Here is a 23,781-nt window from a genome sequence, read left to right on the forward strand (position 1 = left end):
AACAGTTTACTGATAGTAAGTTGAGAACAACTAACTTTACAGGAGAAGCATTTTTTGTGATTTTACTTTAAAATTTATAAGGTTCTTTGTACACCTATGAAATTTCGAAATATTATGAAAACGATTTAACCCTTAAATGCATATTGTTGCCAATTGTCTACATTCCAGTTCCACTTAATTTTAGACGAATATAAGCTTGATACTAATTCAGAAAAATCAAATGGAGTACGAAAAGTTTCAGCTAACGAAATTCTAAATCAAACTAAAGCTAAATGAAATATAATAAATAAAAACCAACTAAATATTTGATACTTTATAAAAAAAATAAAAGTAAAAATCATGCATTTAAGGGTTAAAAATTGAATGTTCGGCCCGAAATTATAACCGAAATCTAATCCTTTTATACTGAAGTTGTTGACACTTGAATTAATATTATTGATGGCTTATATCCTTTAGCAAGTTTTTTGAGTCATGGAAATATAACCATATACGGACACCACTACGTGATAAAAGACCAAAAATAGGATCCGTGTCTCCAAGTTTTGCCCAAAGTCATGCACTTTTTTTATGGGCCCCCAAAGATTTGCGGCCTCGGTGTCATTTTTGCAAAAAAGTTATCATTTTCTCAGGCTCATATATCTTGCAAACAGTTCTGAATTTATATATAATCTCTGAGGCAAAGTTGTAGCCCTTGTCATAAAGAACAAAAATAGTGAACATATAAAATCAAAAAACTTCATCTTCTTTTCCCCTGTTCAGGCCCCTAGATAGCAAAACGTTCAAAATTCAAGGAAACAATCAACTACAAAAATGTACATAGGATCCCAATAAACAACTTTCTAGAACATATGAACTTCCTAGGAATGATTCTTAACATCGTTTAGGTAGGTCAAAATAAGTTAGTAAGAAAAAACTAAAGGAATTAAGTGTTTTGGGCCATAAACTATTAAATAATTATAAACTGAAGCATACTTTTAGACAGCTTAAAGAAATTCATCATCAAACTTTATCAAACTTTGATGACAATGTCATATTATCTACACATTTGTGTCTTCATCAATATCAAAAAAGACACTGATTGCTATGATGAAGACATTGATGACGAAGGTGATTTATGATAAAAAAAATCATGCTCTAACATGTTCTATCACCAGTTTATGTATGTAAGCCTCAAAGTTTCTTTGTCTTTCTCACTATTATCATTGAAAAACTTGTGCAGGATTTTTATTTTATTTGTTTAAACAAGGAAATTTCTTCAGTCAATCTTTGTGTATCCTCCATAAGTGTTCGTTTTGTGATTGTATGTATGTCTGTTGTGGGTACAAGTGTCAATTCCATCTGCTAACTTTTGCCAGTGACACGTTAAGTGTTTTGGGCTTGATGTTGTCTATATGGATAAAAATACAAGTACATCGTTTTATTTTTATACCCCTGGGCTACAATGCTTATAAAATGTAGACATAGCTATGAATAGAAAATATACAAACATCCTTGCCAACTATCCTTGTAACTTTATCAAGATAGGAGAGATCATTTACATAGTATAGTCATCTTTATATATATGAATATGTTTGTATTTTCCTTTTAGTATTTTCATAGGAATATTGTAAATTACGATAAATAAATAAAAATAAACTATATGACATAATTTGCTGATTGAAGGACATTTACATTTTGTAACAACACTGTAATTTATCTCACTACTTCATTAGAGATTATAGACTAAAACGTTAATAAAGCTATTCATTGAAACTTTCAATATTATTTACATACTATATTATTTATACTTCTATTATTTTTATACCCACCCTCAAAAAAGATGGGGGGTATATTGATTTTGTTATTCCGTGTGTAGCACCTCAAAATATTTTTTTCGCAGAACCACATTAGCTTACACTATCCGACAAATAGTAGGGTCAGTGATCGGCGGGGGTTCTGCCCACCGGTAAATGTTATATCGGTAAAAAAAGTTATACGTGTCCCGGCGTTTCGCTGGGTCAGGTCTAGGAATCGAGATATATCGATTTGAAATTAGTTGAATCGTATAGGAAATTTTTTTTTAAGATAACTAACGAAAATTATGAAATACATACTAATTTCAAATCGATATACTATTTCGATTCCTAGACCTAACCCAGCGAAACTCAGGGACACGTTTAACTTCTTTTTTACCGTTCTAACATTTCCCATTGGGCAGAACCCCCGCCGATCACTGACCTTACTATTTGTCGCATAGTGTTATCAGCCCAATTATGAATAAAAATGTTCCCTTTTCACATTTTTCCTATTCAAAATTTTTTATTCATAACTGGGCTGTATATATTCTGGGTCCTCATAAGATTCTAAGACGATCTAGGTATGTCTGTTGAAAATACGATTGGGCCCAAACGAAAGAAGCTAGCTGGCTGAAATTTTCCACAAATACTCTCTGTTGATAAGTTTTGTTTGGTATTGAAAATGGCAAATATAGGTCCTTGATTTCTGGTAGCCCCCATACAAATGTCCCCATGGAATAATGTTTGAGCTGTCATAAATATGTTGATTATGCGGTAATCATGATAAAATCTTGTACAAATTAGTTCTAAGTACTCTAAAATTATACTGTAAAGTATGGCGAAAATCGGGCAACATTTGCTCCTAGTCCCCCTCAGAAAATGAGCTATATTCGACTGTTCGAATCACCAAATTATATGTACTTCAAAATACAAATTTTAAATATTTTTATGTAAACAAAATTGTTTTTCCAAAATTGTTTTTTGTTAAAAAATATTTTTTCCGATTATGACCCATTGTAGGTCCAACTTACTATGGTCTTATATACGTCGTTGCAAAGGTCTTTAAAATATCTATCATTAGATATCCATATTGTCTGTACTAATAACTTAGTAATCCAGATATACAGTGGTTTACAAAACAATGGAAACTTTTCCAAATATTCCATATGTAGCCCAAAATTTAAAATATTTTTTTAAAATAAAAAGTTTTTTTTTTAGTATTTTACTTGTATAGTTTTATTTATATAAATTAACTGAAAAACAAACAACATATTTATTATATTCTGAAAAAAGGGAACAAAATTAAAAATATTCACTATTTCGCTACTGACAAAACAATGGAAACTTTTAAACTTCTGAAAAAAAGTATCTGTGACAAATATTCAATAAATAAATCAGCAGTTTCAAAAATTATAAAGAAATTTCGTGAGACCGGTTTTGAAAAAACTCAACATTTATGTGGAAGACCTCGTAAGACTACTCCGAGACAAGATAATTTAATAGCTAGAGAGTTCAAGAAATTCCAAAAAAAATAACTCCTCGAGAGGTTGTTAATAGCCTAAAACTAGAAATAAGTACCCGAACAGTTAGTCGCAGGGCAAATGAGGCTGGTCTTGGTTGCTATCGTCCTGTGAAAAAACCACTAATTTCTAAAAACAACCATTCTGCTCGTCTACAATTTGCCAGGGATCATTTAAACTGGTCGATACAGAAATGGAAGACTGTCCTCTTTTCCGACGAATCCAAATACAATTTAAGAGGCAGTGATGGGAGAACATTTGTAAGACGACCAAAGGGAAAAAGATTAGATCCAAAGTACACAAATAAGACTGTAAAGTTTGGCGGTGGCAATATTATGGTATGGGGATGTTTTTCAGGGCAAGGTATGGGCCCAATTCATGTTATAAAAGATACCATGAGATATATAGGATACAGAACCATATTAAACGATGTTATGTATCCATACGCTGAGGAAAATATGCCCCTAGTTTGGAGATTCCAACACGACAACGATGCGAAACACGCCTGTAGGGTTGTAACCGTGTGGTTACAATCCAACGAGGTACGTGTTTTGAAGTGGCCTGCCCAATCGATGTGTAGCAGTTATAAAAAATAAGGGATACCCAACAAAATATTGAGTTATTGCAAAGTTTAGACCATATTTGTTAAAATAATACCTAAGTTTCCATTGTTTTGTCAATGCCGTAATAAAGAAAACTTTTAATTTTGTTTTCTCATTTTTAGGATTTAATTAATTATGTCCTTTGTTTTTGTTAAATTATGTTAATAAAAGTATACAAATAAAATACTACAAAAATGTTAAAATTGTTTAAAAAATTATTCCAGATTTTAGGCCACTAATGAAATATTTGGAAAAGTTTCCATTGTTTTGTCAGCCACTGTAGGTCAAAAATAGGTCAAAAATTGAATTTGTCTTGGTTTTTTCCTTATATCTTAGCCATTTGTGGACCGATTTTCTCGATTTTAAATAGCAACCGATCCGGAAGAATTCCGGAGATCGTGTATGTAAGTCATTTATGGGCTTCGGAAAGTTGATTTCAACAGACAGACGGACATGGCTTAATCGACTCCGCTATCTATAAGGATCCAGAATATAAATACTTTATAGGGTCGGAAAATTATATTGTGGAAATTACAAACGGAATGACAAACTTATGCATTAAACACATTCAAGACAGCAGGCTACACGACTACACGAACACAAATTCTGCTGGTTACAGTTGTAGTCGTGTGGCAGCTACTGAATTATTTTAAAGACGACAGCTACAAAGTAAACAGCTGATTTATAATTCAGTGGTGCCACTTTAATAAAAAATAACCGTACAAAATTCCAATGTAATTAAGATTGAAACAATTATTTTGAGTAAAAATATATATATGGTTATAATTAATTATGTACCTGTTATTAATTTATTTCAATATGGTTATCAGAAACTTCTCTTAATTAAGTAAAAAAATATATTTTTTTAAGCACTAATTTGATTTACATTTGTTTATTATATTAGCAACACTATTTCTGTTTTGTAGCTGACAAAAATAGAAATTAGCCTAATTCGGCTACATCGGCATGAGTAGTCGTGTGGCCGTGTAGCTGTGCTGTCGTTAAAATAATCGTCTCCATATAAACGTGTGCATTTTATTTTTGACAGATTGAAGTTGGTAGCCTGCTGTCTTGAATGTGTTTAATGCATTATACACTATTGTTTTATTGAGCGGACGAGATGTATGTATGTGGTTTATTTTGACACAAAAATCGTTGAAATTACTTATTACTAGATGGTGGCAACATTTTTCAACCCTGTTTAATATGTTTCAGTTTTGTTTTGATTATTTCATTCTTATTTGCTTGTCACTGAATTGTTTTGTTAACATTAGTCTCTTTTTCAAAACAATTGACAGTCTAACAGAACTGTTAATTTTACATTCGCAGAGTTACCGTTTCGTTAAGAATGATACAAATATTCAAACGTCACATGGTGATGTGATATTTTTCCTACAGAATATTTAAATTAGCGGTATTCACAATTTTGTGCATTGCAAATTCATGCAATGGTGTATTTCTATATAGTTTGTTAGTGTAAAGTCAAAATGCATTGCATATACAATGATGCAAAACCATTTGCAAAAGATTTTGAACGCTGCTATTGTAATTATTATTTTATTCGTATTCTTCAGAAATAGATACCTAAGTATTTTAAATTCAATATTTAAAGAATGCAAATGGACGTAACGACACAAAAATTCAAAATCGAGTTTTTGATTGCTTATGGTACATTTTATCACGATAAGAAATTACAACTTAATTAAAGAAATTCCAATGCAAAAAATTGCCAAGAATACTTTACTGTTATTGATTTTATTTAAGGTGACGATATTCTTCTTTTAAAACTACAATCATGAAACTATCATCTCTAATTTTTTTTTTGAAAATGAAACAATAAATTATAGACAAACAAAAAATTAAGTGTCAAAGTTTTTGAATCAGAAACAAATTTTTAAAAACGTTCAATACAAAAAGTAAGCAAAATACGTAGTAGAAAATATTAAAAATGTCCTCTTCTCGACTTAAACCCTCCTTCATCGAAGAAGAATTTGCTACTCTAATAGATTGTTGCTGTACAGATGCATTTATAAAATCATCAAGTGGTTTTGTTATAGGCTTTTTGACCTCCTCTTTATTTCTAAAACGGCGAACGTGGCCTATGTGGATGGGAATGGGATTTGGTTTGGGATGCGCCTACGCCTCCTGTGAGATGAAATTGCGATCATTGTGCAATGCTACAGAAGCGAAAGTTCCTAACAAACTATATGTTCCTAATGAATAAGAAAATGTCTTTAATGTATTAATTAACTAATTAAATATTGTAAAAAAAACATTTTGTAAATAACTATAACATTTTGTACTTGAAATTAGATAAGATGCGGTAAATAATTGCACACTTTTATAATTATTGATAATTTGAGTTATATAGTTGAAAATATTTTGCAAAAGGTTTTTAACACTAATACATATTTGTGGAATCAACTAACTAAATACATTCATATTCCTAGAATATTAATTAGTTATGGAAAAATATCAATAATAACACTATTTTGTATACAAAAAATCATATTATCTAACACTTTCTATAAAATAAATCATATTATCCAAAATTGTCTATGTAGAAAATCTAGCTATCGAAATTTTATATTTAGGAAATCAAGTTATCGATTTTTTTCTATATGGAAGATCAAGGAATCGTAAATTTTACATTTGGGAAATCAAGTTATCAATAAATTTCGACATACATATTTGGAAAATTTAAAATTATCATATTCCTCATAGCAAATCAAGTTATTGATAATTTTTTATGCATAAAATCAAATTATCCATTATTTATTTTTAAGATTATCGATATATTTCTATATAGAAAACCAAGTTATCGAAAATATTTATCGATAAAATTAAGTTATCGTTAATTTTATTTACAGAAAACCAAGTTATCGATAATTTTAAATATAGGAATACGAATAATATTATCAACAATTTTCTATAAAAAACTAAGTAAAATAATTTTCTTTAAAGAATTTAATTAATTTTATATAAAGAAAAATAATTTTCTTTAAAGAATTTTAAAGAATTTTCTATATAGAAAACTTTACTAATATAATAATCGAAAACTAAGTTGTATATAAAAAATTATCGATAATATAATTTTCTGCTGTTATCTGTTATCGATAATTTTTTATTTATAAAAACAATTGGGGTATTCACATGGTCTGCTATTAGTCATATTGTCATAATGTCCTATGAGCCAAATGAACTGCACATCTTTTAAGGCCAAGAACGATTCTGCTTCGATCGAAACAAGTAGTTTACGGACGGGGTAAGGTCTGGACTATAAAGCGGGTGAGGCAAAACTTCCCAACCACTTCATTCTAAATAGTTTTTAACAGGTATTGCATGATGTAATATTACAGTTTCATTTCATGGCCGCATATCCTAGGATTTTTTCGACCAATACTAGCTTCAAATGAATCAGTTGTGTTGGGTATACGTTCCCTGGCCAGATTTCAGCAACTCATAATAGATAAGACCCTTTTGGTCCCACCAAATACCTTAGCGCCATGTATATTTGGTAGGGTATTCATTCGACTAATGATCGTTCGATTAATCGAATAATTTCTTACGAATAATTATTCGAACCATTGAAAAATGGCCATTTTCGAATAACGAATAATTCAAACAATTTTATGTAGAATAATCGAATAAAACGAATAAATAATGTTCATATATATTTAAATTTATTGAATTGATTAAAATTGTTCATAATTTCAAATTTAAATATGTAATAATGACTCACAAAAATTGTATTGTTTCTAAAATTCGACAAATTACTAAAGACAAAGAGACTTTCGATCACTGTAGATGAGTGTTCCGATAGCTCCTTATATAAATATATAAATATTACTGCAATTTGAATGAAATCTTTCAAAATTTTTAACTTCGGACTTGAACCAATGAAAATAAAAAGTACGGAATAAAATATTTGTTATTTAGCTGGCGAAATATTAGAAGAATCGCAATTAATAATCAAAATATTAACTTAGATTAAAGTGGAGTTGAATGTGATGGAGAATGTGATTTTGAAACGTCGAAAGTGATATTGAGCATGACATTTATAATGATTACGTTGAAATAGACAAAGGCCATGATCTTAAAATATATGTGTTGCAAAATAACACAAATATTGCAAACTAACGTTTTGATGCAAGAAAAGCATGGAGTTAGTCTTATAGATGATTTTGAACATCGTTGGTATTAAAATTTTTGCGTATTTGTAAATGCACTGCCTGACTTCAAATTAGCCACGTTCACTGACAATGATATCAAAATTTCGACGGATTCCCTTTATTGTGTTATTCTCCAAGACCACTTTATTATGCAAAGATTCGGCAACGTTGATAGAACTTGATTTATAATACAATTTGTTATAAATAATTTAGTAATAGTGAATAATTAATTTACTAAAGAATTAGTTACTCAATTTAAAATCCGAATTAATGAACGACATAAAAAAGTTCTTAATACGTTTATATTGTATTTGAATTCAGGATCATGTCCAACTAGCTCAAATTTTTTAAAGCGTAGTTTCCAAAACGGAAACTAAAGGGTTTGCTAGTCAATTGTTTTGTAGATTGTTCGGGAGTTAATCTGATCAGAATATTTCTGTTAAAAATTTAATGATGGACTTTGTTTTCGAATGTTTTTTAACATTTTTTAATATTTTTTGTTTTTCTTTAACAATAAAACCTACATCAAAACTTCATTCTTTACTTTTTTAAAAAAATTCAAATTATTCGAATAATTCGATTACTTTTAAACGTGTGATCGAATTATTCGAACAAGTTAAAATCTCTTATTCGAACAAGAGAAAAACCGAATAATTCGAATACCCTAATACTTGGCTTTTGAGTCGATTCGGCTGGTTGGTGGGGCTTCACAAACGATCTCTCTAACGCTTCTGATTATCGTAATGGATCCATTTTCATCGCTTTTGGATAAGTCTCGCCGCTTCCAAACGTTTTGAAATTGCTGCTTGAGTAGCTCCCAATGAGCTCTTGTTGAGTTTTTCAACAATCTTCATGGAGTAATGTCCCCAATTCTGGTCTTCAAACTTGTTTGGCTGGTCTGGTCGATCGCACAAACCATATCTCGCACGTTGAAACTGATGTAATACATTCATCGAAAGCTTTGATGAGTAATCGATGTGCTACAGCGGCATTTTTATACCCTACACCACCATAGTGGGGAGGGTATAATGCGTTTGTGAAGATGTTTGTAACGCCCAAAAATATTAGTCTAACACCCACCGATCGACTTTGAATCACTTTCTGATTCGATTAAACGATGTCCGTCCGTCTGGTTGGCTGGCCGGCTGTCCATGTAAACCTTGTGCGCAGAGTACAGGTCGCAATTTTGAAGATATTTCGATCAAATTTGGTACATATTATTGAAACTGGCTGAAATTGGTCCATTATTTCACCTAGCCCCCATACAAATGTCCTTCCGAAATTGGACTTTATCGGTCATAAATGTTTAATTTATAAATGTATCTCCACAAATTGCTCTCCAAATAAGTTTTATATGTACAAAATTCATGTCATCAAACTTTGTTACGATCGGTCCATAATTAGTCATAGCTCCCATATAGACCCGCTTCCGAAAATCACTTTAACGTGCATAAATCGCTTAAAAATTTTGGTATACTCACAAAATTCAACATAGTAAACTTTCATATAGACATAAATCACACGACCTAATTTCAAGGTGATCGGTCCATAATTGGTCATAGCCCCCATATAAGGCCCACTTCCGAAAATCACTCAAAAATATAAATTATTGAAATTTTAAAAGAAAAATGTTTTTGCTTTTTACTTAGTGTAGGGTATTATATGGTCGGGCTTGACCGACCATACTTTCTTACTTGTTTTTAACTAACTTTAACTTTTTTAAAAACTAAGTGAGAATAAATGAGATATGTAATGTAAATCAAGCATTTATAAGTAATACACTCAATATCATTTTCCTTATAGAAAATCAAGTTATTGATAATTTTTTATGCATAAATTCAAATTATCAATAATTTTCTTTTTAGATTAATAGGTTATCGATATATATCTTTATAGAAAAACAAGTTATAGCTAATTTTCTTTATAGAAAATTAACTTATCGATAATTTTCTATATAAAAAACTATGTTATAGGTAATTTTCTATTTAGAAAATCAAGTTATCGATAATTTCCTATATAGAAAATTATTTCTAAAGAATACGAATAATATCGATAATTTTCTTTATAGAAAATTAAGTTATCTTACCAATAATTTTCGATATAGAGAAATAAGTTATCGTTATATAAAAATATAGAAAATGAAGTTATCAATAATTTTCTATTTAGAAAACTAAGTTGTATATAATTTTCTTTACAGAAAATTAAGTTATCGATAATTTTCTATATGGAAAATCAAGTTATCGATTATTTTATATTAAGGAAGTCGAATGTTATCGTTACTCAAGTTAGGTATTAATAATTTCTTGTATAGAAAATTATCGATAATTTTTTATGTATAAAATCAATTTATCGGTAATATTCTTTATAGATAATCATGTTATCTCTTATTTTCTATATAGAAAATATGAGTTTTATAAAAAAATCATAAAAAACAATAAAATGTTCTATGTAGAAGAAAATTGTCTATATATATAGTTTCGAAATTTACTTTACAGATTTTGATTTGCTTGATATAAGATTAATTATTCTAACAAATTAAAAATTTTCCATTGATATCGACAATGAAAATTATGATTTCTTTCTATAAATATCGATAACTGTAACTTTTAATTTCTTTTCTCAACAAACAGCAGTGTAGATTAACGTTTTGCTTTGTTCATATTCCACTTTTGTAATTCAAAATTAATTGCGCTTTTCATCGTACGTATGCATTTTTGGCCTTCACCTTTACGACGGACGTAAAATTTATTGAAAAAGTTTACTTCCACACTCTCCAAAGGCGAAAACAAAAACTAAAATACAGATACACCAACAACAGCTGTTTTAGGTAAACAAACCAACCACTTATCGGCATCGCTGTTTTCAATAATAGTACATACACATATAGAGCTGTTTGAGTGGGCCATAGAACCCATGATAAATGTAGATACAAATGAGTACTTTTAGATACAAAAACTACATTTCTTGATAACAAAGTAAAGTATCTAAGAGAGCAGCAGAAATGTATGTAAAAATATAGAGAGTAATATGGTGGAGACTAGGGATGAAAGTACTAAGTTGAAATCAAAAGGTACTTTTTTAAAAATAATTGTGATATCTTTGAATACCAAAAAAATTAGAGATTCTTTTTAAATAAAAAGTACTTTTTCATATTTTTTTTTTAAAAAAGTACCAAATTGGTACTATTTTTGAAAAATTATCTAAAAGAGTGTTAATTCAAAAGAGCATTCATACACTTGGTGGTTGTATGGATGTACTCTTTGGTGTTTTTAGTTTCGTTACGAAGACCTCAAATATTCTATTGAAATATTTTATGTCTGTGTTTGAATACTGTATGTCCGTCTGTTTTGTGCACTTTAATATTATTTTCAAATGTCTACATATGGGAGTTTGCTGATCTTAGCCGGTGAAGAAACACGAGTTTTTTTTTGTTAAACGTACGTACGTACATACGTGATTGTGCAGACACCAACCATAACAAAATTATACGATAAAATTCACATATAATTTTTTTACAAGAAACCATTATATGAAAAAATAAAATAAAATTAAAAGAAGAAATATATAAAAAACGGGCATATCTATCTTCTGGTACGATTGCGGTTTTGTTTTGTTCCATATATATAAAAAATAAAAAATAAAACAAATTTGAAACACAGTGAATGTTAAAAATACCAGCAAAAGTTTACATTAATATAACAAAAAAGTAAAAATATATATTCATTAAAATGAGCAAAAATTGTCTTGGCGTTCTATCTTATAAATAATTACAATTTTTTTTTTTGAAACAAAATGAAAATTTACTGTTTTATTAACAGGAAAATGTATTTCTGCACATTTGTGATTCAGTGAATAATAATGAAAATATTATAAAAATAAAACAATAACGTATGTATATTGTACAATATATTTGTATATAAAGAAAATTATTTGAGAAAGGAAAAGATAATTTTAAAATATTTAAAATAAAACTGCGCAAAATTATTGAAAAGTTGATATATTTTTAAATATCTAAAGAAAATATTACAATTAAATCGCATTTGACAAATAAAACAAATCTTAAAGGAAATTGTTTATATGGAAAAGGCAATGAAAATAATGATACTAAAACAGGCGCGGATCCAGAGGGGTTGAAATAGGAAATTCCCCCCCCCAAATCCGAAAAGTTTTCATATAAAAAAGGAATAAAAAGAAAAATGTAGAACAAATTTTAATTTGTACCCCTCCCAAATGGTTGATCTAGATCCGTGCCTGTACTAAAACCATAAGAATACAAATGTTTATCAGATTTTGTTATGTAGCTATCGGAAACTCAATTTTTTTTCAACGAAAATGTTCAATCTATAACACTTCTAGAGAGTTTGAAAATCGTAATTCCGCAATAAAATTATGTTTAAGTAAGGCTTTTTAGGAAAAACAAGTAAGAGTGCTATATTCGGCTGTGCCGAATCTTATATACCCTTCACCAAATTATACTTCAAAATTTTAAATATTTTAAGGTAAACAAAATTTAATTATTTTTCCAGTTGTTTTTTTAATTTTTTGGAAAACATTTTTTTCGATTGTTATTTTAAATTTAAATTTTTTTTTTTAAATTTAAAATTTTTATTTTGTTTTTTCAATTTTTTTTTTGTGAAAAAAAAATTGGGGTTAAATTTTTTTTTTCCGACTTTGACCCATTGTAGGTCCAACTTACTATGGTCTTATATACGTCGTTGCAAATGTCTTTGAAATATCTATCATTAGATATCCATATTGTCTATATTAATCCAGATATAGGTCAAAAATAGGTAAAAAAATCGAGGTTGTCTTGGTTTTTTCCTCATATTTCAGCCATTTGTGGACCGATTTTGCTGATTTTAAATAGCAAAATTCTCGAAAGCATGTCTGACAGAATTATTGAAGATTTGAATCCCGAAGATCTTCTGAAAATTGATTTCAACATACAGACAGACGGACATGGCTTAATCGACTCCGCTATCTATAAGGATCCAGAATATATATACTTTATAGGGTCGGAAATGAAAAATGTAGAAATTACAAACGGAATGACAAACTTATATATACCCTTCTCACGAAGGTGAAGGGTATAAAAATAATTTTTTAGCAAAATTTCGAAAAAAAAAATTTTTAAAACGGCATAAAAAATTGCAAAATGCGGAAAGAAATTGGAAAATTTTTTAACACGACTGCGCAGATTAAAAAAATTTTAAGCCTTACTTAAAGTTAATTTTATTGCGGAATTTCGTTTTTTTCCGTTTATTCAATAAACTAAACCGTTTTTGAGTTACGCCAATATATGTTGTGCAACCTCCTCCATTTTCGAAATAACGGCATATCTCGAAAACAAAAGCTAACCTAAAAAAAACGGTTAGCACCACTGAACTCAGCATACTCGATTTAGCCCCGCTGGATTCAGCGTAATCGAATTAGTTTAACCCGCCGGGTGTCACTCGTGACAGAAAAAAAATGCCAATTTCGTGCACTGCGTGACTGCTAAATAATTGACAAATTAATTGATTTTCTTTATAAAAAGTTATCCATAACAATTACCTTTATATGAATTGATTTTATAAATAGAAAATTATGATAACTGTATTTTCTATTAGCGATAACTTGATTTACAAAATATCATATAATGGCAGACTTAATTTTCTAAATAGAAAATTATCTTTAAAACAATGTATTGATGACATGATTTCCGTAATATAAAACAATCGATAACTTCATTTTCTAAATAAAAATTGATCGATAACTTTATTTCCTAAATATGAAACTTATTTTGATTTTCCAAATAGAAAATAATATTTATAAAAAATTGTATCGATAACTTGATTTTCTCAATAACAAATAATCGATAACATAATTATCTTATTAACAAAAAAATCGATAACTTAATTTTTTTAACTAAAAAATTATCGATAACTTGATTTTTTTATAAAAAAAAAAACTTATCGATAATTTAATTACATAAATTCAAAATTGATTTGGATTTTCTAAATAGCAATTGGTCGATAACTTTATTTTTAATAAAAAAAAATTACCAATAACTTGATTTTCTATATTGAAAATTATCGATAACTTTAATTTCTATAAAAAATATCGATAATTTGATTTCCTAATTATAAAATTGTTTTAGATTTTCTAAATAGCTTATTATTGATAACTTGATTTTCTAAATCTAAAATTATCGATAGCTTGATTGCCAAAATTAAAAAAACCTTAAAAATATATCGATAACTTTATTTATATATAGAAAATGTTCGATTATTTGTTTTGATATCTATAAAAGTATCGATAACATGATATTTAATAAAAAAAATAACAATAACTTAATTTCATAAATAAAAAATTATCGATAACTTGATTTTCTAATTACAAAATTTCAAAAATTTTATTTTCTATATGAAACTTGGATCACTTAATTTTTTATGTAGAAAAGTATCGATAAAGAAAGTATATAAATACACTACACTGAATAAATAACAAAAACGTTTTTCTTTTAAAATTTCAATAGTTTATTTTCGTGAGTGATTTTCTTAAGAGGGCCTTACATGGCAGCTCTGACCAATTATGGACCATTAAATTTCGTCGTGTGATTTATTGAGTGTATGACTTAAAAATGCTGTATTTTTTAAATTTGTTAGCTTTTATTTTGAAACATTTGCACATACTTATGCAATGCATTGTGTTGTAACTAGCAAAATAGATTATGAAAGGGTGGATAGAAGGAGTAGTGTTTGTAGCCATTTGATTTGAATTTTCCTATATTGAAAGTGACAGGAAAGACTTCACAACCCCATTTAGAGATTGTCACAAGATCTTGGTTTATCGTAACAATTATATTTTGCCGCATTGCCTCAATCTCCGACAGGCTTGGTCTATAATTGAATGAGTATGAATGACAAATGTTGCGGTCATCTCAAAAAAAAAAATAGGATGGGAAGTTTGACGTAGAAGATCGTTTAGAAAGTTAAAAAATAGAGTAGGACGACGGAGCCTTGCGGTACCCCTGAATTAATCTTGAACTCGTTTGATGAGATCCCATCTACAACAACTCGTATAGTGCGATCTCTGAGAAAGCTCGATATAAATCGAGAGAAGTTATTACCGAGGCCAAGAACGAATCAAGCCAATTTCGGATACTCTGTTCTGTAGTAAAGCGTATCACAGAGAGAGTGTTCTGCATCGATCTAAACAAATAGTAGTCGAACGGGGCACGGTTTATACTATAAACCGGATGAGGCATAACTTCCCAACCACTTCATTCTAAATACTTTTTAACAGGTATTGCAACATGTGGCCTAGCATTGTCATGATGGAATATTACGGTTTCATGTCTGGTTGTATATTCTGGGCGTTTTTTGGCCAATGCTCGCTTCAAACGAATTAGTTGCGTTCGGTACAGGTTCCATGTGATGGTCTGGCTAGATTTCAGCTGTTCATAATAGATAGGACCCTTTTGGTCCCACCAAATACAAAACATTACCTTAGCGCCATGGATATTTGACTTTGGTGTCGATTCTGCTGGTTTATCTCTTACGCTTCGGGTTATCGTAATGAATACATTTTTCAACGCAAATAATGATTCGGTGTAAAAATGATTTTCTTTTATAGCGTTGAAGCATTATTTCGGTCATGCAAAATCATCTTTCAAAGTCTCTCGGCTTCAATTCGTATGATACACAATTTCCCTGCTTTTGGATGAATCATGCTGCTCGCAAACATTTTGAAATTGCTGTTTGAGTAGCTCCCAATGATTTTGCAAGTTCTTGTTGAGTTTGACAACAAACAAATGCCTCCAATTGTTGGTCTTCATATCTTTTTGGCTGGTTGATCTTTGTCGTTCGTGTCAAAATCACTACTTCTCAATCGAACAAACCATCTCTCGCACGTTGAAACCGATGAAACACATTCACCATAAGCTTTGGTGAGCAATCAGTGTGCTTCAGCGGCACTTTTTATACCCTACACCACCATAAGGGAGGGTATTATGCGTTTGTGCAGATGTTTGTAACGCCCAAAAATATTAGTCTAACACCCACCTTAGAATCACTTTCTAAGTCGATTAAACGATGTCCGTCCGTCCGTCTGGTTGGCTGGCTGGCTGTCCATGTAAACCTTGTGCGCAGAGTACAGGTCGCAATTTTGAAGATATTTCGATCAAATTTGGTATATGTTATTTTCTCGGCCCAAGGACCAAGCCTATTGAAACTGGCTGAAATCAGTTCATTATTTCACCTAGCCCCCATACAAATGTCCTTCCGAAATTGGACTTTATCGGTCATAAATGTTTAATTTATAAATGTATCTCCTCAAATTGCTCTCCAAATAAGTTTTATATATACAAAATTCATGTCACCAAATTTTGTTACGATCGGTCCATAATTAGTCATTGCTCCCATATAGACCTGCTTCCGAAAATCACTTTAACTTGCATAAATCGCTTAAAAATGAATGAATTTAATAAAAAACACAAAATTCAACATAGATAACTTTAATATACATAAATCACACGACCTAATTTCATGGTGATCGGTCCATAATTGGTCATAGCCCCCATATAAGGCCCACTTCCGAAAATCACTCAAAAATATAAATTATTGAAATTTTAAAAGAAAAATGTTTTTGCTCTTTTACTTAGTGTAGGGTATTATATGGTCGGGCTTGGCCGACCATACTTTCTTACTTGTTTCAAATTAAAGAAGTAAAGCAAAACTTCCCGCATATGACGGCACAAGATTTCCGAAGCAGAAAAACACTTTGTTGTTTACTATATAATGTTCAATAACTAAGTGAGAATAAATGACAGATATGTACCCTTCAAAATGACATATAAGTTATTAAAAACAAAAACCGCGTTCAAAAGATACGACATCTATTGTAAATCCCGCATTTTTAAGTCATACATTCAATAAAAACTATTGTTATCGATTCTACAGTTAAAATTTTCAACAGTCAAATAAAGTTTTCCTTTAACTAAAGAAACAGAATTTAGATTCTTTAAGAAATTCAAAAATGTTTCATAATATTTAAGAAAAATTAGCAAATTCAAGAAATTTCAAAAATAAGTAGTTGTGTTCTTTGCAAATTTGTAGCTAAAAGATAAAATTTAAGCAAACCGGCTAAGCAAAAGCCAAATAAATGTTTCAACGGTTCAACTAAGAGAAGGAAGGAAGACAGTCGTGACATATGCCAAAAGTTTAATTTACGAGAATTACGTCCAAGTGTTTGTTTTATTTTTTTTTATTCATTTCAATTTGTTTATTTTAGTTTCCCGCAAAAAAAGTAAAAATAATATAAACAACAAAATTTATACAATTTATGTATGTGAGTGAGTAGTATAGAATACATAAAGGTGTTTTAAAAATATATTTTGCAAATTCAAAGTGATCAAGAAAAAAATAACAAAAACAACCACAAAAAGAAAAAGAAAATAAAGGCGAAAATTTTAAATAAGCAACATAAAAATCGAAAGTGTATTGAAAATAGACAAACGAAAGCATATTTTAGCGCTGAAATCGTTTGCTACAAATAGTGTTTATCTAACTAATTATGTATTTAAATCTATGAGCAGACAAGAAAATAAAGAAAACCAAACAGTTTTACTTTAATAAAAATAACTCACGTGTCGGCTGGTAATTAGTGGCGAATATAATTAAATATAAATAGTTTTCTTTAGTGCTCTCAATTTTAAAATATTGAAATATAAATTATTGAAATTTATGCTAAACATTTTCTACATCTTCCACCTGTAAATTCCTTTCCACAATATGGATTAACCTGTTGTATACATTGAGTAAGTTATTTTCAATTATTATTTTTATTTATTATTTTTTGGTGAATTTTTGTGTGGTTTTTTGCATTTTATTTTCATACATTAAATTATTTACACAGTTTTGTTGTTGTCTTCATTATGGTTGTTATTTTTCATTATTTATTTGATAAGAATTTCGTAAATCATACACAGAAAAATTCACATGATTGTTGTTTGTTATTAGTTATTATTTGGCATTTGAGCAAACAGTGACTTAACTACGAGTAATTTATACAGTGAGTGTTGGAAAATAATGTGACTTTAGACTTAAAGTTATTGTGTAGTGTGGAATCTAGTAAAATTCTCCAGCCACTACAGAGATTTGATCTCAAATTTAGAATGATTTTAAATTAAATCTATTCACAATTGTAAGCCTTTAAAAATGTATGCAAGATTTGAATTAAATAGGAAACACTGACAATTGTACAATATAAATTTATTCAAAATATTGGCCATTGTCAGCTATGACCTATTATTCCCTTCTTTCTGGCAACATATGGATTTCGCGCCAAAATAACAGCTCATCTTTTGAGGCCAAGAACGAATCAAGCCAATTTCGGATACTCTATTCTGAAGTCAAGCGTATCCCAGAAAGAGCGTTCTGCATAGATCAAAACAAATAGTAGTCGGACGAAACAAGGTATGGACTATAGATCGGGTGAGACAATACTTCCCAACCAATTCTTTCTAAATAGTTTTTAACAGGTAAATGTGGCCGAGTTTTGCAAGATGTGGCCGAGCGTTGTCATGATGGAATATTACTGTTTCATATTCTGGGCGTCTTTCGGACAATGCTCGCTTCAAACGAATCAGTTGCGTTCCGTTCAGTTGTGATGGGTTGGCCAGATTTCAGCTGTTATAATATATAGGACCCTTTGCTCCTACCAAATACAGAGAATTACCTTACCTCCATGGATATTTGGCTTTGGTGTCAATTCGGCTAGTTGGCTGGGCTTCACAAACGATCTCTTACGCTTCGGATTATCGTAATGGATCCATTTTTCATTGCAAGTTATGAAATATTTTTTTATAACGTTCCAGCAGCATTTCGGACTTGAAAAATCGTTTTTCAAGGTCTCTCGACTTCAATTCCTATGGTACCCAATTTCTTTGCATTTGGATGAATGCTGCTGCTCACAAACGTTTTGAAATTGCTGCATGAGTAGCTCCCAATGATTTTGCAAGCTCTTGTTGAGTTTTACTACAATATTCATGTTGTAATACATCCAATTCTTGGTCTTCAAACTTTTTTGGCAGGCCTGGACGATCTTTGTCTTCCGTGTCAAAATCACCACTTCTGAACCGAACAAACCATCTCTCGATAGTTGAAACTGATGGAAACCATTCACCATAAGCTTCGGTGTGCTTTAGCGGCACTTTTTTCAAAATTAATGAAGTAAAGCAAAACTTCCCGCATATGACGTTTTGTTGGTACAATGCCGTTATAGCCATCTCCTTCCGCCTGTTGAAATCAACTTTCCGAAACCCCAAATAACTTTCATACATGATTGATACATCAATATTTTCGCTATATTCAAACTTATAAGCATAATGTACACAGAAAGTGGCCAATTTCGTTCACCGAAACAAGAGGAAATACCTCAGGCTGTAATTTAATTATGTATGGAACCGTCTTGTTCAAGAACATATTGTCCACATCAATATTATGGAAATAAGGTAGGATATCGAGCGATATCGATAACAAGTAATCGTCACTGCTTGATCAGCCTCGTTTTCGAAGAAGTATGTCTCAATGATACCTCTAAATTCACGATAAACAGTGACAAGTTGTGGATGTATTTAGTTTTTGACAATCACATGTGGGTTCTATGAACCCTAAATTCTAGAATTTGTAGGATTAACAAAACTATCTTCGCTTTACATGGTCATTAGGCTTCAGTTCTTGAATATATGTAGAGAGCTTCTTAAAATTAATGCAATTCTTTCCACGACTATCTTGGACTATCACCAACGCTTTGACATTGATATTTGAACAGCTTCATTTTGGATCACCAACTGATCCAATCCCCCTGAATTTTTCATTTAATCTCTTCACAGTTGATGAAGTTAAATCAATATTCCCACCATATTTTTTACAAAATATTTGAACTGTGGCCGCTAAACTTTCATTAAAATTTTAATGAAAACACTTTCTTCTCTGGTGCAATTCTCCATTTTCCCTAACACTAAACTGTCAACTGTCAAATTCCATTCTGGCGTGAATTTTGAAACATTGTTTTGACAAAACAATGGAAACCTTAATTTTTATAGCTGCTACACATCGATGGTCTCCTTTGAAATATTTTGCCATTCCCTTATAACCGCCTCCGATAAATCTTCCTTCCTGGTGTAATTTTGGGTCCTTATTTTACGATCTACAATTTCCCATAGATTTTCTATGGGTTTGAGATCTGGCGATTGGGCAGGCCACTTCAAAACACGTGGATTGTAACCACTCGGTTACAACCCTTTAGGTGTGTTTCGGGTCGTTGTAGTGTTGGAATCTCCAAACTAGGTGCATATTTTCCTCAGCGTATGGATACATAACATCATTTAATATGGATCTGTATCCTATACCTGTCATGGTATCTTTTATAATATGAATTGGGCACATACCTTGTCCTGAAAAACATCCCCATACCATAATATTGCCACCGCCAAACTTTAAAGTCTTATTTGTGTACTTTGGATCTAATCTTTTTCCCTTTGATCGTCTTACAAATGTTCTCCCATCACTGCCTCTTAAATTGTATTTGGATTCGTCGGAAAAGAGGACAGTATTCCATTTCTGTATCGACCAGTTTAAATGATCCCTGGCAAATTGTAGACGAGCAGAATGGTTCTTTTTAGAAATGAGTGGTTTTTTCACAGGACGATAGCAACCAAGACCAGCCTCATTTGACCTGCGACTAACTGTTCGGGTACTTATTTCTAATTTTAGGCTATTAACAACCTCTCGAGGAGTTATTTTTGGGAATTTCTTAAACTCTCTCGCTATTAAATTATCTTGTCTAGGAGTAGTCTTACGAGGTCTTCCACCTAAATGTTGAGTTTTTACAGAACCGGTCTCACGAAATTTCTTTATAATTTTTGAAACTGCTGATTTATTTATTGAATATTTGTCACAGCTACATTTTTGTTTTAAACCAGCTTTAAAATCGTTAATTATTTTATTTTTTAAGTCTTCAGAAAAAAAGCAATTATGCAATTTTAAAGTTTCCATTGTTTTGTCAGTAGCGAAATAGTGAATATTTTTAATTTTGTTCCCTTTTTTTAGAATATAATTAATTATGTTGTTTGTTTTTTAGTTAATTTATATAAATAAAAACTAAAAAAAAAATTTATTTTAAAAAAATATTTTAAATTTTGGGCTACATATGGAATATTTGGAAAAGTTTTCATTGTTTTGTAAACCACTGTACATCGTTGCAAAGTTCTTTGAAATATCCATATTGTCTATATTATTGACTTAGTAAACCAGATATAGGTCAAAAATTGGTTAAAAATCGAGGTTGTCATTGTTTTTCCTTATATCTCAGCCATTTGTAGACCGATTTTAAATTCAACCGAGCCGGATGAATTCCGGAGATATTGATGTATGAATCGTGTAAGTTATTTGGGGGCTTCGGAAAGTTGATTTTAACAGGCAGACAGGCGGACATGGCTTAATCTACTCCGCTATATAAGGATCCAGAATATATATATACTTTATAGGGTCGGAAAATTATATTGTGGAAATTACAAACGGAATGACAGACTTATATATACCTTTCTCACAAAGGTGAAGGGTATAAAAACAGTTAACTTGAGGCATATAAAGTTTTGCTGTAATTAAACATTTTAACATGCAATATCTGCATTCTACAACTCCAACAGGCTGAAATTCTGTTGACACTTTTTATTTATATTTCCTTTGAGAATTCACCATTTGCTGTCATTTAATCCCATAACTCACTGTATGCAGTTGCCATATTTGACATATTTTTCTCTCTGTTACTCCCCCGAAAATAATAATACAAGTTACAGATCATTTAATCCATGTGTTATTTTTCTATATATTTAATTATTCAATTAGTTATTTGCACTGCGTGTTCTTTGTATAATTTTGCAAACATCTATTTACTTACAATACTTTTATAGGAAGCGCTCAAATCAAGGGGTGGGTTTCACAAACAATTTTCGATAACAAATTATTTTACAATTTACTGTTGATGATGGGTTTCCTCTGTGTTATTATGATTATTGACTAAAAATAAGTGTTTGGGGGAGTAAATATATAAAAAAAAATTGTTTATTATGTTTTTTTATTGATTGTATAGAGAGATACAATCAACCCTGAAAAGGTAGATATGAAGCAACATACTCTACTCGTATCTTCATAAGATAACAATATGTAAATTTTGTTTTCAGTTATCTTATCTAACATTTAGCAATAGTAATATTAATTGGGAAATATTTTTCGAGAAATATAAATAAGAAAATTCTATGAAATGTTTTGTTTAAGGGCTTTATGTTGCTTTAAATAGTATTTTTAAGACTAAAACTAAAGACTATGACAAATCCAATTAAATATCCCTCAAATAAAATTAAATATAGACAAAATATATCAATTAAATAATTAAATTTTTACTGATCCAGCATAAACAAACAACCCACACTAATTGCTCTTTTACTTGATAATATATCGAACATCTCTCTATCCAACATCTGTCTGGCTCAGACATGAAACGAAACTGGTTGTAGTGACAACATAATGCTGCACAATTCATTAGTATCTTATCAAATGGAAACTTTGTCATTCTTCGCTCATGTTATTTCTGTATAGCCACACTCAACAACAAAAAAAAAAAAACAAAATACGAAGATGAAAATAATGCATTAATCTTTGGCTAATGCCACATTCTACACACAGACACTGAGTGTCAATGCAGGAGTGTGGCACGCACCAAACAGTTGTCAACTGCACAAAAACGTTCGTCGAGATCAAAAACGTTCACTGAACTCTATCAAATAAATATATATTTTTTCATTTCCTTTACACAGCTATACACACTCAAGCCATTTGTCAAAATATTTAATGAATGCAACACAACAAAAAGGAGACGACTAATGACAGACCAATTTATGGCCAACTTAATCGGAGATTATTGCCAAAACACACATAAAAGATACGACGACTCATTTCTTGATTGAGAGATTCTTAAGAAAATGTTAAGGGAAACAATTCTTCTTAAGAGCATTTTAAGGTTGGGGAGAAATGTTTTTTGAATATTTCAAGGGAATGAACTTATTTACATTATGAATTTCTATAAACATATTGAGACCACTAAGAGATTAGGAAAATAATAGTATAAAATGATTATGACTACAGGTAAGCCTCCATTTAAAAAAAAATTATTGGAAATCTAAAAGGATATTCAAGGATAAAAATTTGAAAGGACATTTTTGACATATTTTGATCCTTACAGGATAAAATAAAAATAATACGAAATATTTTACAACTCTTCTTGATCATTTGACACCAAATTTGAAGTATTTTAAAACATTTTTTTAAAAATGTGCTCCTCTGAAAATTTGAAGTCCTTTTAAAAGGAAACAGGATCACGAAATGAAAAACTGAAAACGCAGTTTTTCTCCATTTAATTTATTGTTTCAGACGTATATCATCCGGTTCGTGTCTAACATTGAGTGTCGTACGGTGTAATTAAGTCCAATTCAGAACAAATTCTGAGTTAAAAATCAATAAAATCAAAACTGTTGCTGGATGTGTCACTTTAGTGATATAATACTGGGGTTTTAAATCCAAATTTTGTTCTGAATTCTTTCGATTCTCCTCGGTCTCTCTGCACTGGATATTTGGACACAATTGCCACGAATTACATTTTAAATGATACC

At 30.2% G+C, this 23,781-nt stretch overlaps 1 protein-coding gene across 7 annotated transcripts in view; it reads left to right on the forward strand.

Annotated features, from left to right (window-relative positions):
* LOC135961080 (guanine nucleotide exchange factor DBS) overlaps window positions 1-23,781 on the forward strand; it is a 272,808-nt gene that overhangs the window by 20,453 nt on the left and 228,574 nt on the right. Inside the window, exon 1 of one of the 7 annotated variants that reach the window (XM_065512559.1) lies at window positions 17,386-17,868. The exons of the other annotated variants lie outside the window; for them this stretch is intronic. The gene's annotated coding sequence lies outside the window, so the exon portion shown is untranslated. Of the gene's footprint in view, window positions 1-17,385; window positions 17,869-23,781 lie in introns of those variants that run through there. 7 annotated transcript variants of the gene reach the window in all.

The sequence above is a fragment of the Calliphora vicina genome, chromosome 5, assembly GCF_958450345.1.
Source record: "Calliphora vicina chromosome 5, idCalVici1.1, whole genome shotgun sequence".
NCBI classification, from domain to species: domain Eukaryota; kingdom Metazoa; phylum Arthropoda; class Insecta; order Diptera; family Calliphoridae; genus Calliphora; species Calliphora vicina.